This window comes from Saccopteryx bilineata, chromosome 1 (genome assembly GCF_036850765.1).
Source record: "Saccopteryx bilineata isolate mSacBil1 chromosome 1, mSacBil1_pri_phased_curated, whole genome shotgun sequence".
Classification (NCBI taxonomy): Eukaryota; Metazoa; Chordata; class Mammalia; order Chiroptera; family Emballonuridae; genus Saccopteryx; species Saccopteryx bilineata.
In genome coordinates, this window is record NC_089490.1 from 292298487 (window position 1) to 292315466 (window position 16980).

General features: G+C 33.7%; 1 pseudogene; it reads left to right on the forward strand.

Moving 5' to 3' along the window:
• Positions 1 to 13125: 13125 nt before the first annotated feature.
• LOC136320428 (ras-related protein R-Ras2 pseudogene) lies at positions 13126 to 13506 on the forward strand (annotated as a pseudogene).
• The last annotated feature ends 3474 nt before the right edge of the window (positions 13507 to 16980 follow it).

Consider the following 16980-nt stretch of genomic DNA (forward strand, 5'->3'; position numbering starts at 1 on the left):
GGGATAATAAGGATACTAACCTTATAGTGTTTTCAAGAGGAATTATATGCATTCATAGGCATATAAGCACAACTCCTGACACATAAGTTCACTCAGGAAACATAAGCTTTATATATGCACAGTGCTGTGGACATTGAATGGAATTTATAGTAAGGTCTTATCATAGAAAACCCTGATGGTTCTTTATTATTGCCTCACCAGATCAAGTTTCCAAAACATCTGTGAACTGTTCCATGTTGCTCTGCTCTGTGCTGTAAGATATTAAAATCTCTACACTATATTATAGGTCTTTCTTGCTTTTAGTTTCCCATAAGGTTTAACCAATGAAAATAACCCAAAGTAAATAAAGGGGCAAACAGAGAGAGGACAAAATATTGATGCCTCTCTCTATTTGCTGTGGCATGGTATTAAACAGATTTCTCTCTCCACAGATGCTGACTATGGACTCTATTTCAAACTTTGTATCTGTAACACTGTTGTTCTTATTCTTTTAGGACTGCACATGAAAAATTTCCTCATTGTCATTTGTCACCCACCCTTGATGGTTCACTTAACACTGCCCACTCTTTTGTATATAATTCCTTTCTTCAATTATATATGTTAAACACATTGAGTATGACATCTTTCTTTATTAATATATCAAATATAAGACAAAAACAAAATGTGTCTTTAAATACTTTGCAGTTAACTTAGAGAACCCTGCAATGGTTCTGCTCTCCAATCACCTACTCTTCATCTGTTTTTAATGGGAAGAGTTATAGAGAATCTATGTCCAATTTTCTTTTTAATCTATCATAGTTCTGCCTTCCAAAGTCAGGTAAAGTTGCTCCAAGAGAATCTAACATAATTCAGAGATATCTAAAAATACATGATCCACTTCTTTCTCTTCTTAACTAGATGCTTACTAAACTTCTAATAGGTGTCTCACTCTATTTTTGTCATAAAAATAAAAAGAAAAAACAGAACAGAATACCCTTTTGGGAAAATCTAACTTCTGTTTCTTTGTTTTCAATGAAGGGGAAAATTCTGGAGGTTCTTTCCACTACTGTTTAAATGCTTAAAGTAGTGATAATAAAATAATAATAATAATAATGAGATAAGAACTAAGTATGTAATAACATTGTGCCTGTGGAAAGATGCAGGTTATGTCCCAACTCCTCAGTTCTACCCTCATCCTTACATTCTCCATGTAAGGATGCAAAGAAGAGTGTCTTAGAACTTCCAAAATTCCGCATGAAGGAACACAGAAAACACAGATATCTTGCCTGGAGTAGAGACTAATGATCCCAGAAAATAAGAAAACTGATTTATGAGTATAAGTCAGTTGGTCAAGACAGAAAATGGTACCATACAGAAGTGACTCAGTGTTTAAAGGCAAGGAAATATTTTTATAGATACTGTTCGCATTTGACAGTCATTTTTTTTCTGTTGCCTTCATAAATATTGTCTTGAAGATTTTACTTCCTTTAGGTATGCTATCAGAAAGTCAGTATTTGGAATTGTGTTATTAATACAATAAATGACCATGGGCTTAGTAGACATGTAAAAGTTATTATATAGACATTTAACTGCGAAGAATCCTTTTGTCATCTTTGCTCAACTGATTTCTAACTCAGTGCTTGGATCATAATAGATTATAAAACACTTGTAGGAGACAAAGCCATTAAATGCTGTATCTACAAGAAAGTCTACATTTTAGTATAGAAGAGATTTTAGCACAATAAATGTTATAATGTTTATATTTATAAATAATTTATTTTCCTCTGAAACTACTTATTGGATGCTAATCAAAATATAATAAAATACAAATATATATAGACTTTGTTTCTATAGACTTGATTCCTTTCCCACTGGATATCTTACACTTGCTCCAAAAAGTAAGTTTCTAAAAAGTTTCACTAGAATTTTGACTCCAGAATTCATTTTATGTCCATGTACTTGACAAAGTCATTATACGCATACACATTTTCCTTTTCATTGCCAACAGTTTCAAAGTTGAAAATTTCTTTTTTGGCTATGTACAGGGTGGAGCAAAAAGTAGATTTACAGTTGTGAGTACATGAAACAGAAAGTTTATTATTTTATTATTTATTAATTATAGCATTATTTTTTATACAAACAACTGGATACATAATTTTGCTTTATCCTGTATATTATTGAATAAACTAATGAAGATGGACACATGATAACTCCAAAAGTAGAAATGGTAAAAAAAAAAAATAAGTAAGATAAGTAACATAAACCCTGGAAGGATGTGTGCATTTCTTCTTGTTTATCATTTCCCTGGCCACATTTTCTGTTTCTTTTCTCTTATTAATATGCATTGCAAGCCTTTTTATTTACAGTGGTACTTTGAGATATGAACAGACCAACATATGAATTTTTTAAGATATGAGCTGCAACTCGGTCCGTATTTTTGTTTGAGATCTGAGCGAAATTCTGAGATATGAGTCGTGATTAAGTTTTTGTGGTTTCACTTCAAGTAAAGAAAGTGCAGTTTTAGTTTTGTTTAAAGTAAAGAAAATGCAGTTTTAGTTTACATGTAGTGTTAAGAAAGTGTAGTTTTAGTTTATGTGTCTGCAGTGCCTGCATCCCTTCCTCCCTCCCTCCTCCTCCGCCATTCACCTCCTTGAGCCGCACTCGTCTGTTTCCAAGGTAAGAATACAGTACTAAATAACATATTTTTCTTTTATTTCATATATTTTGTTATGCATTGGTAAAGTATACATGTGTGTTTCTTAATTAAGAAGATTTCTTTTTCCCTAATTTAGGATGGTTTGGGGATGTTTCACAGGGCTGGAACGGATTAAATCTATTTCAGTTATTTTAAATGGGAGAAATTTGTTTGATATATGAGTTGACTGACTTACGAGCTCGGTTTCAGAATAAATTAAATTCGTATTTCAAGGTACCACTGTATAAAGGATAAAGTCTAAAATGATGAGGAATACTATAAGCACATACAAGAAATTTTATATGAGCATATTATTTTTTAAATTACTGTCATCTTGTTCTCAGTGGATCAGGACTTACTCATTTCTATAGTTGATTTTATTCTCCTTTGGATTTAATTTTAAATTTTAATGAGGTAATATCTTTTTCCTCATAAATTGAAGAATAAAAATGAACTTCCTCCCTTTTTTTTCAGAACATAATTTTACTTTTAAGAAGGTATTGAAATTGAAACTTCCCTTGAGATTTTTTAACATTTTTTAGCTTGGGGCTTTTCATGTTGATCACTTATATTTACTGCTTTTTCTCTTAGACACTTCACAGAAATTTGTAAAAAAAGTTTTTCTCTCAAACATGAACAAAACTTCCTCTTAATTTTAAATTTACTTCCTTGATCCAAATTCTTTAAGGTGCTTTAGCCACATATGCAGAATTTCATAAAAAATAAATGCCTATAATTAAATACATATTTTTTGAAATATTATTTTATTTATAAACTTCTATTGCCTAATGGCATGAATATTTATTTGTAAAAGGAAAATAAATATAGTATTTAGAGTATAAAAAGAACATATTTTTTGTAAAGCTGCTGAAAATAATAGTCATGCTCAATTATGTCACATATGAACTAAAAGCAAGCAGTTTAGCTCTATTAGTTTCAACTGCATGAGAGTAGATTTTTAAATAAAATATTTTAGGAATTCAGATCACTTTTTTATTTAACATAGATTTGCATTTAAATATCTTTTAATATTATTTCTAAATTATTTGTTATTCATTGAGCAAAACTGATGGTTATTGCATTAAAGTTTTAATGTGTAAAGGTTGAGAATATTTAATAAAATTTCCTCATAATAAGAATGAGAGTAGATTAATAATGAAAAATGCATAATATGATCTTTCATTATAGCTGGAAGGTTAAGGAATTAATTTTACAGACCATGAAATGGAAATAACTTCCCCACTCTTTTATTAACTAATGCTTAGATCAGTATAATCAACTCTCCTATTCAGAGCATGTCTATATTGTCTTATTTAGTAGCACTAGATCAAAATTTCCATCAGTTCATTAGATTACTATAATTCGATAAATAATATGCACGTAAGAATTAGATCATATTACATGATTATTTCATGATGCTTTATATCATTTAGCAAATACATCAAGAGTTCTGAAACCGAAACAAGTGCGAATTTGTTAGCTATATTTTTTATAAATTAGGCAGTTTATTAGCATGATGCCATCAATGCTGGAAGCTACCATTAAGCAGGAAACAAAGGGAATATTTAGAGTACTGTAAGATTCAGAAATAGTACTTTCCTATTGACTGGGGAAGTTATAATTCAAAGTATGATTTTTTTAAAATTAAAGCCTGAGTGTACAAAGACACTCAGATAACATATACTAACACTCCACTACATTATAAAACTATATATTACTAAATAGGTGCAATTTGTGATGGGAAATAAATGTATAAATTTCTGTTTCAACACAATATTTTCCTTCAGTCACTGAAAATTTATCTCAGCACTCAAGAAAATACTTCCCAAGAAAGTCACGCTGGGGAAAGTGTTTGTGGGAGACAGAGACAAGGGCAATCAAAATGCCTCTGTGGCTCTCCCCATTAATATGATTTAATTGAATATACATGACTAAAACAAACAAACAAACAAAAGCTATATATCTTGCTCACTGACCAGAGGGAAAAGGAACGGGCTTAGTGTTACCATTGCCTATTTCTTTATTCTTTCATATTACCAATATGTTCCCAAGTTGCAGATTGTCTTTTTAGAATGAATGTGGCAAGTGTGATGTTCAATATTTCTGCTTGGAATTAGACTTAACTGCTGCTAGGCCCCATCCTCATTACCTTGTTCCACTTTTAAGTGGTCTTTTCAACGTTTCAAAACATCATCTGGAAATGCAGATGTAAGGTCTCACTTCTGCCCTCAAATCTCTGCTATTTTATGTCTGTGTAGGATAACAGGACGAGTGTCCCACTGTTACCTTTTCTCAAAGTGTGAATACAAATTTAACTATTATTGTTAGTTTTAACAGAACATTCCAAATAAATTCAAATATATCTGATCCTACACACATTCCATATGACTCTTGAAGGCAAAGTGATGCCATAAAAAATTCTGTGAGGATTTCCCCAAGCAAAGATTCATGTTTTCATCTAAGAAATAAGCAATAGAAATCTCATCAGTATTGTTAAGTTTTAGATTTTACAGTGAGTGATTAATTTTTTGGACATTTTGCTAACATTTTGCCATCTTTATATAATTAGTAAAAATATTTATTGACTCACTGAATTCTTTTGTATAAAGCAAAGTGTATATATTATTTAACGGTAAGCATGTCAATAATTAAAGTCCCTATTGCTCCATCCAGTCTGTCCTTGACGTTCATGTCATTAAAGAATGGTAATGAAGCATTCTCTCTGTCCCTGGCTCACTAGAAATACACAGCAAATCTTTCTTGTGTTATCCTAATGAACTGCTTATTTTGTACTACAGCAGAGTATAAATTTTTAACATTTTATTTTGCTATAGTGTGGTTTAAATTAGCTTTTGCTTTCTATTATTAAATATCATGACTTCAGATTCAGGTATGTCCCTTTTAGAACTTGTTTGTGTAATTTCAGAACCTTTCATCTAGAAGAACAATATATCTTTTGGTTTTTAAAAACCCCAACTCTTATTGGACATTTTGTTGTATTTTTAGCCATATGGAATATGATTGATACTTTCTAAGACAAATATGGTTACATAGTTCCCAGATCAATGCTACTATGATATTTTCAGTTTTATAAAATAATGATGGTATGGTATAGGATACTAGTAAAATCAGAGCCTATTCAGTCAAGGTGTCTGGATTTAAAACTTTGCTTCACCTCTTACTTATTTGTGACCCTTTATAGGTTTCATTTTCCTGTTATATAGGATGAAAGCAAAAATAACACCAAAATAAGAGATTTTTGGGACTTAAATGAATAATCCTTGAAAAATGATGAATACAATGCCCGACATATATAAGTGTTCAGTGCATGTTCACATAAAGTTGTTCTCCTTACACTTTAAATAGCCAAATGCACGTCATGCTATAATTAAAATCAGAAATATCTTACAACTAAAATAATGCATTTAAAAATGAATAAAATTAAATTTGAACAATTTCATGATTATGAGAATCATTAGAAAATATCTCAGAGGTACCATAAAGATGGAAATAAAAAATAATAAAAATATTTATTTTGACATGTTGATACAATCTCTATGTATGTTGTTTTGAACTTTACCAAATTGATACAATCTCTATGTATGTTGTTTTGAACCTTACCAAACCCTACCATTTTAGATATCAAAAACTTAACTTTATTTGTGTGTTGTGTGTATGGTCACTTACTCAAGTAGATAGACTCCCCTTTAGAGTTTGGTTTGGATGTGGAGACTTATGATCCCATGTAAACACACCAATAGGATAGAAAAAGCTTGTTATTTACATAACTAGATCTCTGGGGAGAGCAAGCCAGATCTCTTAAGCAGTCTAAGATGGCTAGAGAGAGCGTTTTATAGTGATTAGGGCACTGGGCCAGGTACCAGTTTGCTCCTGTGGGCAGGACAGAGGAGTTTAAATTTCCTGTCTGTACCCAATGAAGGAACACACAGACTTCCTTATCAGCCTGTCTAGATTTGGGGCTCAAGGAGAAGAAAGAGAAGTCACACATTTAAACTATTAGTAGTCAAATATCAAAAAATGTTGTCAATTTCCTCATTATTCTGTGACCCTAAATTTTAATATTAAAATTGGCTGAGTTTAATTAAGTACAAACCCTTTCCTGCCACATTTTATTCAAAGATGGCTTTGACTGTTCTTTGTTTATTTTTTGTTGTTTTTTGTTTTTACAGAGACAGAGAGTGAGTCAGAGAGAATGATAGATAAAGACAGACAGACAGGAATGGACAGAGATGAGAAGCATCAATCATTAGTTTTTTGTTGTGACACCTTAGTTGTTAATTGATTGTTTTTTCATATGTGCCTTAATTGTGGGCCTTCAGCAGACTGAAAACCCCTTGCTCGAGCCAGCAAACTTGGGTCCAAGCTGGTGAACTTTGCTCAAACCAGATGTGCCCGCGCTCATACTGGCGACCTCGGGGTCTCGAACCTGGGTCCTCAGCATCCCAGTCTGATGCTCTATCCACTGCAACACTGCCTAGATAGGCTTGGCACTTGACTGATTTTTACTGGATATAGTAATTCTTATTCATCTATTTTTTTGGGGGGGGCATTAACTTTAATCCTAGCTTGCACCCAGTGGGCAAGAAATGCACACAGTGGGAAAACACTTCCCTTTCCATACAGGGCTCCCAAAGCCACTGACTCATCCGAGTTTCCTAGAATCAAAGGTTTCTACTTCAGCAGCCTTATTCACCTATGTTTCCTATCTCCTTCTCTCTGAACAAACTCTGCACAAATTGGTTTCTTCAGCACTCTGCCATCTTGGCTCCTTCTCCTCTCCTCCACATAGCCTTTCTCTGCACTCCTTTTTTTAAAATTATTTTAATTTATTGTGTTTACATAGATTCTAGTGTTGCCCCGAATGCATACTCCCTTACCCGTATTCCCCTCAAAATCTCCCTCCCCCCTCTAATAGCACCCTCCCCCCTTCTCTTCAGGTTTATCACATCCTATCATCCTCTTTACCTCTGTTCTCTTTTCCTCTGGTCCCTTTGACTTCTCCTTTGTCTCAATTCCGTTTCTCAATTCACATTGTTCTTTGGATTCCTCAAATGAGTGAGGTCATATAAAATTTTCTTTTTTTGCTTGGCTTATTTCACTTAACATAATAGTTTCCATGTTCATCCATGTTGTTGCAAAAGGAATGATTTCCTTCTTTTTCACATCCCCATAGTATTCCATTCTGTATATGTACCACTGCTTTTTAATCCACTCATCCACTGACGGACAATTGGGCTGTTTCAAGACCTTTGCTATTTATTGTGAACAATGCTGCCATAAACATGGGGGTGTATTTCTCCTTTTGAAACAGTGCTATGATGTCCTTGGGGTATATTCCAAAAAGTGGGATAGCTGGGTCAAAAGGCAGTTTGATTTTTAATTTTTGAGAAATCTCCATACTGTTTTCTACAGTGGCTGCACCAGTCTGCATTCCCACCAGCAGTGCAGGAGGGTTCCTTTCTCCATATCCTCGCCAGCACTAATTCTGTGTTGTTTTTTGAGTGCTATTCTGACTGGTGTGAGGTGAAATCTCATTGTGATTTTAATTTCCATTTCTCTAATGATTAGTGATGTTGAGCATTTTTTCATAAACCTATTGGCCATCTGTATGTCCTCTTTGGAAAAGTGTCTATTCATTTCTTTTGACCATTTCTTGATTGGATTGTTTATCTTCCTGGTGTTGAGTTTTACAAGTTATTTATAAATTTTGGTTATTAACCCCTTATTAGACGTATTATTGAATATGTTCTCCCATTGTGTAGTTTGTCTTTTTATTCTGTTCTTATTGTCTTTAGCTCTGCAAAATCTTTTTAGTTTGATATAGTCACATTTGTTTATCCTGTCTTTTATTTCCCTTGCCCATGGAGATAAATCAGCAACTACATTGTTTTGAGAGATGTCGGAGAGCTTACTGCCTGTGGTTTCTTCTAATATGCTTATGGTTTCACAGCTAACATTAAAGTCTTTTATCCATTATGAGTTTATTTTTGTGAATGGTGTAAGTTGGTGGTCTGGTTTCAATTTTTTGCAGGTAGCTGTCCAATTTTCCGAACACCATTTTACTTTATTGTATGCTCTTACCTCCTTTGTCAAATATCAGTTGTCCATAAAAGTGTGGGTTTATTTCTGGGTTCTCAGTTCTGTTCCATTGATCTGTATGCCTGATCTTATGCCAGTACCAGGCTGTTTTGAGTACAATGGCCTTATAATATAACTTGATATCCGGAAGTGTGATACCTCCCACTTTATTCTTCCTTTTCAAGATTGCTGAGGCTATTTGTATTCTTTTTTGGTTTCATATAAATTTTTGGAATATGTGTTCTATAATTTTGAAGTATGTAAATTGATATTTTAATTAGTATTGCATTGAATGTATAAATTGATTTGGGTAACATAGACATTTTAATGATGTTTATTCTTCCTAACCATGTGCACAGTATATACTTCCACTTGTTTGTACCTTCCTTCATTTGTTTTATCAATGTTTTATAATTTTCCGAGTACAAGTCTTTAATCTCCTTGGTTAAATTTACTCCTAAGTACTTTATTATTTTGGTTGCAATAGTGAAAGGAATTGTTTCTTTAATTTCTCTTTCCGACAGTTCATTTTTGGTGTATAAAAGTGTTTCTGATTTCTGAGTATTAATTTTATATCCTGCCACCTTGCTGAATTCATTTATCAAGTCCAGTAGTTTTTTTTGACTGAGATTTTAGGGTTTTCTATATACAATATCATATCATCTGCAAATAATGATAGTTTTACTACTTCTTTTCCAATTTGGATGCCTTTTATTTCTTCTTCTTGTCTGATTGCTGTGGTTAGCACTTCTAGGACTATGTTGAATAGAATGGTGAAAGGGGGCACCCCTGCCTTGTTCCTGATCTTAAAGGGATTGCTTTTAATTTTTGCTCATTGAGTATGATGTTGGCTGTGGGTTTGTCATAGATGGCCTTTATCATATTGAGATATGTTCCCTGTATTTCCACTTTGCTGAGAGTTTTGATCATGAATGGGTGCTGAATTTTATGAAATGCTTTTTCTGCATCTATTGAAATTATCATGTAGTCTATCTTCTTCCTTTTGTTTATGTAATGAATCACATTGATTAATTTGTGAATATTGTACCAGCCTTGCCTCCTCAGAATAAATTCCACTTGATCAAGGTGTGTGATTTTTTTCATATATTGCTGGATCCATTGTGGTAATATTTTATTGAAGATTTTAGCATCTGGATTCATCAGGGATATTGTCCCATAATTTTCTTTCTTTGTGTTGTCTTTTCCTGGTTTTGAAATCAAAATTATGCTCGCCTCATAAAAGGAGCTTGAAAGTCTTTATTCCTCTGAAATTTTTTTAAGTAGCTTGAGAAGGATAGGAGTTAGTTCTTTTTTAAATATTTGGTAGAATTCACTTGTGAAGCCAGCAGGCCTGGCCTTTTGTTTGTTGTGAGATTTTTGATAACTGTTTGTATTTCATTTGTTGTAACAAATCTCTTTAGGTTTTCTGATTTTTCCAGATTGATTTCTAAAATATTGTATGTTTCAAAAATTTGTCCATTTCATCTAGGTTATCCAATTTTTTGGCATACAGTTCTTTATAGCATTTTCTTAAAATCCTTTGTATTTCTGTTGTGTCAGTTGTTATTTCTCCACTCTCATTTCTGATTTAATTTATTTGAGTCCTCTCTCCTTTTTTTTCTTGGTGAGTCCGGTTAAAGGTTCATCGATCTTCTTTACCTTTTCAAAGAACCAGCTCCTGGTTTCAATGATTCTCTGTATTGTTTCTTTAGCCTCTATGTCATTTATTTCCACTCTGATCTTTATTATTTCCTTCCTTCTACTCCCTCTGGGCTTTACTTGCTGTTCTTTTTCTAGTTCTTTTAGATGCAGGTTAAATTGCTTATTTGAACTTTTTCTAGCTTATTACGGTATGCCTGTAGTGCTATGAACTTCCCTGTCAGTATTGCTTTTACTGTGTTCCATAAATGTTGAGTTGTTGTATGCTCATTATCATTTGTTTCTAGGAATTTTTTTTCATTCCTTCTTTGATCTCGTTGTTAACCCATTCATTATTTAATAATGTGCTATTTAGTTTCCAAGTGTTTGAGTATTTTTCAGGTTTTCTGTTGTGGTTGATTTTTAGTTTCATGCCATTGTGATCAGAGAAAATGCTTTATATGATTTCAGTCTTTTTAAGTTTGTTGAGACCATTTTTGTTCCCTAACTTGTGGTCTATCCTAGAGAATGTACCATGAGCACTTGAAAAGAATGTATATTCTACTGCTTTAGGGTGAAAGGTTCTGAAGATATCTATAAAATCCAGTTGATCTAGTGTGTCCTTTACATTTGCTGTTTCTTTGTTTTTTTTCTTGAGGATCTATCTAGTGATTGATGTTACTGGAGTATTGAAATTGCCTACTATTATAGTAGTGCTATTGATCTTGCCCTTTATATTCATCAAAGTCTGCTTTATATATTAGGTGCATAGATATTTATAATGGTTGTATCTTCCTGTTGGATTGCTCCCTTTATCATTATGTAGTGACCTTCTTTATCTCTTACTATATCCTTTGCCTTAAAGTACATTTTGTCTTATATAAGTATTGCTATCCCAGTTTTTTTTTATTTCCATTTGCATGAAATATTTTCCATCCTTTTACCTTCAGTCTATGTGTATTTTTTGTTTTAAGGTGTGTCTCTTGTAGACAGCATATGTATGGATCCTGTTTTCTTATCCATGCAGCTACCCTATGTTATTTTATTGGATCATTTAATCCATTTATATTTAATGTTATTATTGATATGCAGTTGTTTATTGCTATTTTATTCTTTAAAACTGTATTCCTCTTTTGCTATATTCTTTTCCCCCTTTGATCTGTTTACAACAAGCCCCTTAACGTTTCTTGCAGCATTGGTTTCATTGTAATTAATTCCTTGAGTTGTTTTTTTTTTTTTTTTCTGGAAAGCTTTTTATTTTTCCTTCAGTTTTAAATGATAGCCTTGCTGAATAAAGTAGTCTTGGTTGTAGACTCTTGTTCTGCATTACTTTGAATATTTCTTGCCATTCCCTTCTGGCTTCAAGTGTTTCAGTTGAGAAGTCAGATGCCATCTTTATGTGGGCTCCTTTGTAAGTGATAGCCTTTTTTTTTTTCTAGCAGCTTTTAATTTTTTTTTTTATCACTTAGCTTTGGTATTTTAATTATTATGTGTCTTGGTATAGATTTCTTTGGATTTTTCTCTAATGGAAATCTTTGTGCTTCTTGAACTTGTGTGACTTTTTCCTGTATCAATTTAGGGAAGATTTCAGCTATGATTTGATTGAACAAAGTCTCTATCCTTGTTCTTTCCTTTCTTCTTCAGGAACCTCTATGATGTGGATGTTATTTCTCTTCATGTTGTCACAGAGCTCTCTTAGAGTTTCTTCAGACTTTTTGAGTCTCTTTATTTTTTTGTTTTGCTGCTCTCTTCCATGCCTTCATTTATCTTGTCCTCTAATTTGCTGATTCAATCCTTAGCTTCATCCATCCTGCTTTTAATTCCTTCCATTGTTTTCTTCATTTCTGATATTGTATTTATCATTTATGACTGAATCTTTTTTATTATTTATTTCTTCTATTTTTAAAAAATATAATTGTAAAACAAATGTGAAGCAAAAAAATATTACTTACCTTTTTTAACCTTTAATCATGTCCAAGCACTAATCCGTACCACTTTATCTTTTACTTATTAGTTTTATGTTTTATCTGTTGAGCTTCATTCTAAAATCTTAAAAGAAATGGGTTCTGCATTGTACTAATATTTTTTCACATAGCTTCACATATGTTAGCATTTAATAAGGATTTACAAAGTTGATAAGTCAATTAATCATTAACTTATATAAGATCCTTTCAACAGTTTGTTGATATAGCATAATGAATAAATTATAATTTATAATGTAAAAATACATTTTTATTAAAATCAGGCTGTTCTTTCTATACTCTCCCTGTACTTTAGAATAAAGTACCAGTATTTTCTATAAAAAAATACATTTTGAAACATCAGTAGCGGCATCGGAGCCTGTGTTAGGCAGACACTGCATAGACCTATGGGCTAGCGTGCCCTCAGCTGCTTCTGGCCCTGGTCCCTGTCACTACCCTGCTTCCCTGCACCTCAGGCTGGGCTTGGCCAGCCAGGATGCCGTGCTGCCACCTGCAGCCCTGTTCCTGTCCCAGTCCTAGTTCCTGGAGCCAGCCTAGGGCAGGTGGGGGCTCAGTGTCCAGCTAGTGATGATGAATGCTGGTGTTGATTAGCACTGATGACAGACAAGTGGTTCTCACCATCCGTTCATCTATCCAACCTCCCAGGATCCCTACACAGAGCAGTGTGTGGCAGATGGTAGAGCATCAGGCCAGGTATTCTGGACAGGGCAGGGCTTGAGTTTGAAGCTATGAGAACAGTATATACAAACTGGTGAGGTTTTCCTGTTGATCTTTTCAATCACAGATAGAGGCAGTTTTTTAAGAAACCTGTAAATTTCAAAGTCAGAATTTCAGTGTGAAGGATTGTGCTGAGTTTTTAATGATTTTAGTTGGTAACAAAGCAGACCTGGATCATCAGAGACAGGTTAGCACAGGAAGAAGGACAGCAGTTAGCACAGCAACTGAAGGGTAACTTAATGAAGACGTCAGCAAAGATTAGTATGACTGCAGATCAAGCTTGCCATGAACTTGTCCAGGTTCTAAGGGAATTTCAAAAGCAGGAATATCCTGTGTCGCCAGAACCAACACGGAGGGGGGGGAGACAGGACAGGTTGCCATTGTGTCATTTTCTAAGAATACCTGGAGTTTTAGTTACCATCTCCTAAGAAAAGCCCTCATATCCTCTCCTCACGGTTTAGGTCAGGCTGCTACCTTTCTGGCCTGAAACAAATGATCACAGTGGTGGTAGCCTTAGACCAAGAAGCTGGTTAATCTTTTCCATGAAGCTAATCCTATGATCATTTCAAGACAGATTTAGAGGAAACACTAAAGCTGCTTCAAAAATTATCTGATTATTTAAAAATATGTATCTGTATGAACAGACAAATAGATATTTTTTTTTCTTAAGGGCTTACATTTTAATGGGAATGAATCGGATTTGAAATCTAAGTTTTTTGCCAAACTGAAGACATGGGTTTTGAAATAACTTTTAACTTCTGGAATCAATTTATTTTTACTCTAAATAGAAACACAAAGAGGTTCTGGCCAGTTTGCTCAGTGGGTTAAGAGCAGTCTCCCAAAACAAGGTTGAGGATTCCATCCCCAGTTAGGGCACACACCGGAAGCAACTAAAACATTCATGACTGAGTGGAACAACAAATGCTTCCTCTCTTTTCCATTCTTATCTCTGTTTTTCTGAAAGTAAAAATTAAGCCCTGGTCAGACAGCTCATTTGGTGGATGGTTGAAGTGTTTTCCAGGAGCTGGGAGTTTGCTGGTTTGTTCCGAGGTCAGGGCACATACAGGAGCAGCTCCATGTTCCTGTCTCTCTTTCCCTCCCCCTCACTCTAAACCCCCCAAAACAAACAAACAGAAAATCTCAAAAAACCCAAACCACAAAACAAACAAACAAACAAAACCACCCAAGGAGTTTTTTTTAATGTGAATTTTTTCCTATCTCTAAAACTTTTGATGTCACTTTCAGTTACCTTAAATACACTGAATCAAATCCTCAGAAGTGAGACGTCTCAGACCCTCACTGATGCTACAACCTTTGTTTTCCAGTGGCTAGAATACCAACATGCCCATTGGATTTTTAAAAACTGCTTTAAAAGCCTTTATTATTGCTCCTACTCTTAAAGGTGGTAATATTCTATGTGGACAAGTATTTAGACTCAATCTACACTTAGACATTTCAATATTCTTGGTTTTCTAATTTAACTCTTTTCACAACCATGTTGAGAGTAAAAATAAAGAATTCTTGCCTATCTTCCTGTTTAAGTATTTCTGGATAAAGGATTCAAAATGGCTAAAACTGTTTTGGTTTATAATATATAATATTATATACATATATATATATATACACATACACACACATATATATAATATGGAATTATATGGAATATATATATATATATAATATGGAATTGATCTTTCCAGGTTCAAAGATGATTAATGTTTTTTGCTAATACTTTTATACATTATTTTCTTATCAAACTGGTTAACAAGTGTTTTTATATGTTTGTAAGCAACTATGCTTTCATAGAATACCTTGTGACTATGTAAAGATAAGTATTTAATTCTCACTGTTCATTTTTAACTGACAAAGAAAAAAGTGAAAACTGCAGAAATGGTGGTTGGAAGAAAGTTTACTTGCTGTTCTGATCCTGGTTGCACCCACTTTTGGCCAGTTACATAGCTTCTTAAAAAACCTTCTCGTAGAGTACAACAGTATGAGAATCTGAATCACCTTCAACATCCCTACTAGCTATTGACTGTTATATCAAGTAGTGTGTGTAAAACTTTAAATTGACAATTAGATTAACTGTGATGACTTCCAATTTTGTTTTTAATTCTGTGGAGTATATCGCTGATTTTGAGATAATAAGTGGTATTCCATAGTTGTCACTTTATTGAATGTGTATAACAATCCCATGAGGTTCGCAAATCAAACCCTTGTAATAACTTCAAGTGCTAGAATTATTATTAATCAGTTATCACAAAAAAAACCCAAAACATATCACACAACTGAGACCTTCAAAAGAAGTTAGTATCAGAAGATGGTTATAAATATTACATACTCTGATAATTATGACTCAGTTGAAATAATCATATAGGCATTATATTCTTGATTTGTTTTTAATTGCTGTCATAAAAAAGTGTTCTAGATCATGTTGTAGTTGATTATCAAATGAATGTAAGCATACTAAATTTCCAAGTATATTCAAAGTAATAAATGAATCTTGTAGGATACTATAGACTAAAAATAGTAGTGAGTGAAATAGACAAAGAAATAGACAAAAACAGATTTTAATGTTTATATTCATCTCAAGAATATGATCACTTAAAAATATATTTCTTTAATGCAAATCAAAATGGCAATGAGATACCACCTCACACCTGCTTGATTAGCTGTTATTAGCAAGACAGGTAATAGCAAATGTTGGAGAGGCTGTGGAGAAAAAGGAACCCTCATACACTGTTGGTGGGAATGTAAAGTAGTACAACCATTATGGAAGAAAATATGGTGGTTCCTCAAAAAACTGAAAATGGAACTACCTTATGACCCAGCAATTCCTCTACTGGGTATATATCCCCAAAACTCAGAAACATTGATACGTAAAGATACATGCAGCCCCATGTTTATTGCAGCATTGTTCACAGTGGCCAGGACATGGAAACAACCAAAAAGCCCATCAATAGATGACTGGATAAAGAAGATGTGGCACATATACACTATGGAATACTACTCAGCCATAAGAAATGATGACATCGGAACATTTACAGCAAAATGGTGGGATCTTGATAACATGATACGAAGCGAAATAAGTAAATCAGAAAAAACCAGGAACTGTATTATTCCATACGTAGGTGGGACATAAAAGTGAAACTAAGAGACATTGATAAGAGTGTGGTGGTTACGGGGGGGAGGGGGGAATGGGAGAGGGATAGGGGGTGGGGAGGGGCACAAAACATATGTATCCTGATTTATTGATGTCACCCCATTAAAAAATAAATATATAAAATAAAAATTAAAAAAAAAATAAATAAAAATATATTTCTTTATAATTCATATATGTGGACTTATTATTAGTATCAGTAATAGTTATATACTAAAGTTATAGTAATTAAAGTCAAAGAAATAGATTTACTAACTATGACATTCATAAATTTTTGGAATTCTGCCCAGTATTATATAATAAGACTTAGAAACTCAAATGCCTGATGCCTATGAGAAACAGGAAGGTCATATAAATTAATGAAGAAATTAAACGTCCATAAGAGAAAGTTCTGGCCTGACCAGGTGGTGGCGCAGTGGATAGAGCATCAGACTGGGATGCAGAAGGACCCAGGTTCGAGACCCCGAGCTCGCCAGCTTGAGTGCAGGCTCATCTGGCATGAGCAAAGAGCTCACCAGCTTGGACCCAAGGTCGCTGGCTCCAGCAGGGGGTTACTTGGTCTGCTGAAGGCCCACGGTCAAGGCACATGTGAGAAAGCAATCAATGAACAACTAAGAAGTCGCAACGCGCAAAGAGAAACTGATGATTGATGCTTCTCATCTCTCTCCATTCCTGTCTGTCTGTCCCTGTCTATCTCTGCCTCTGTATAA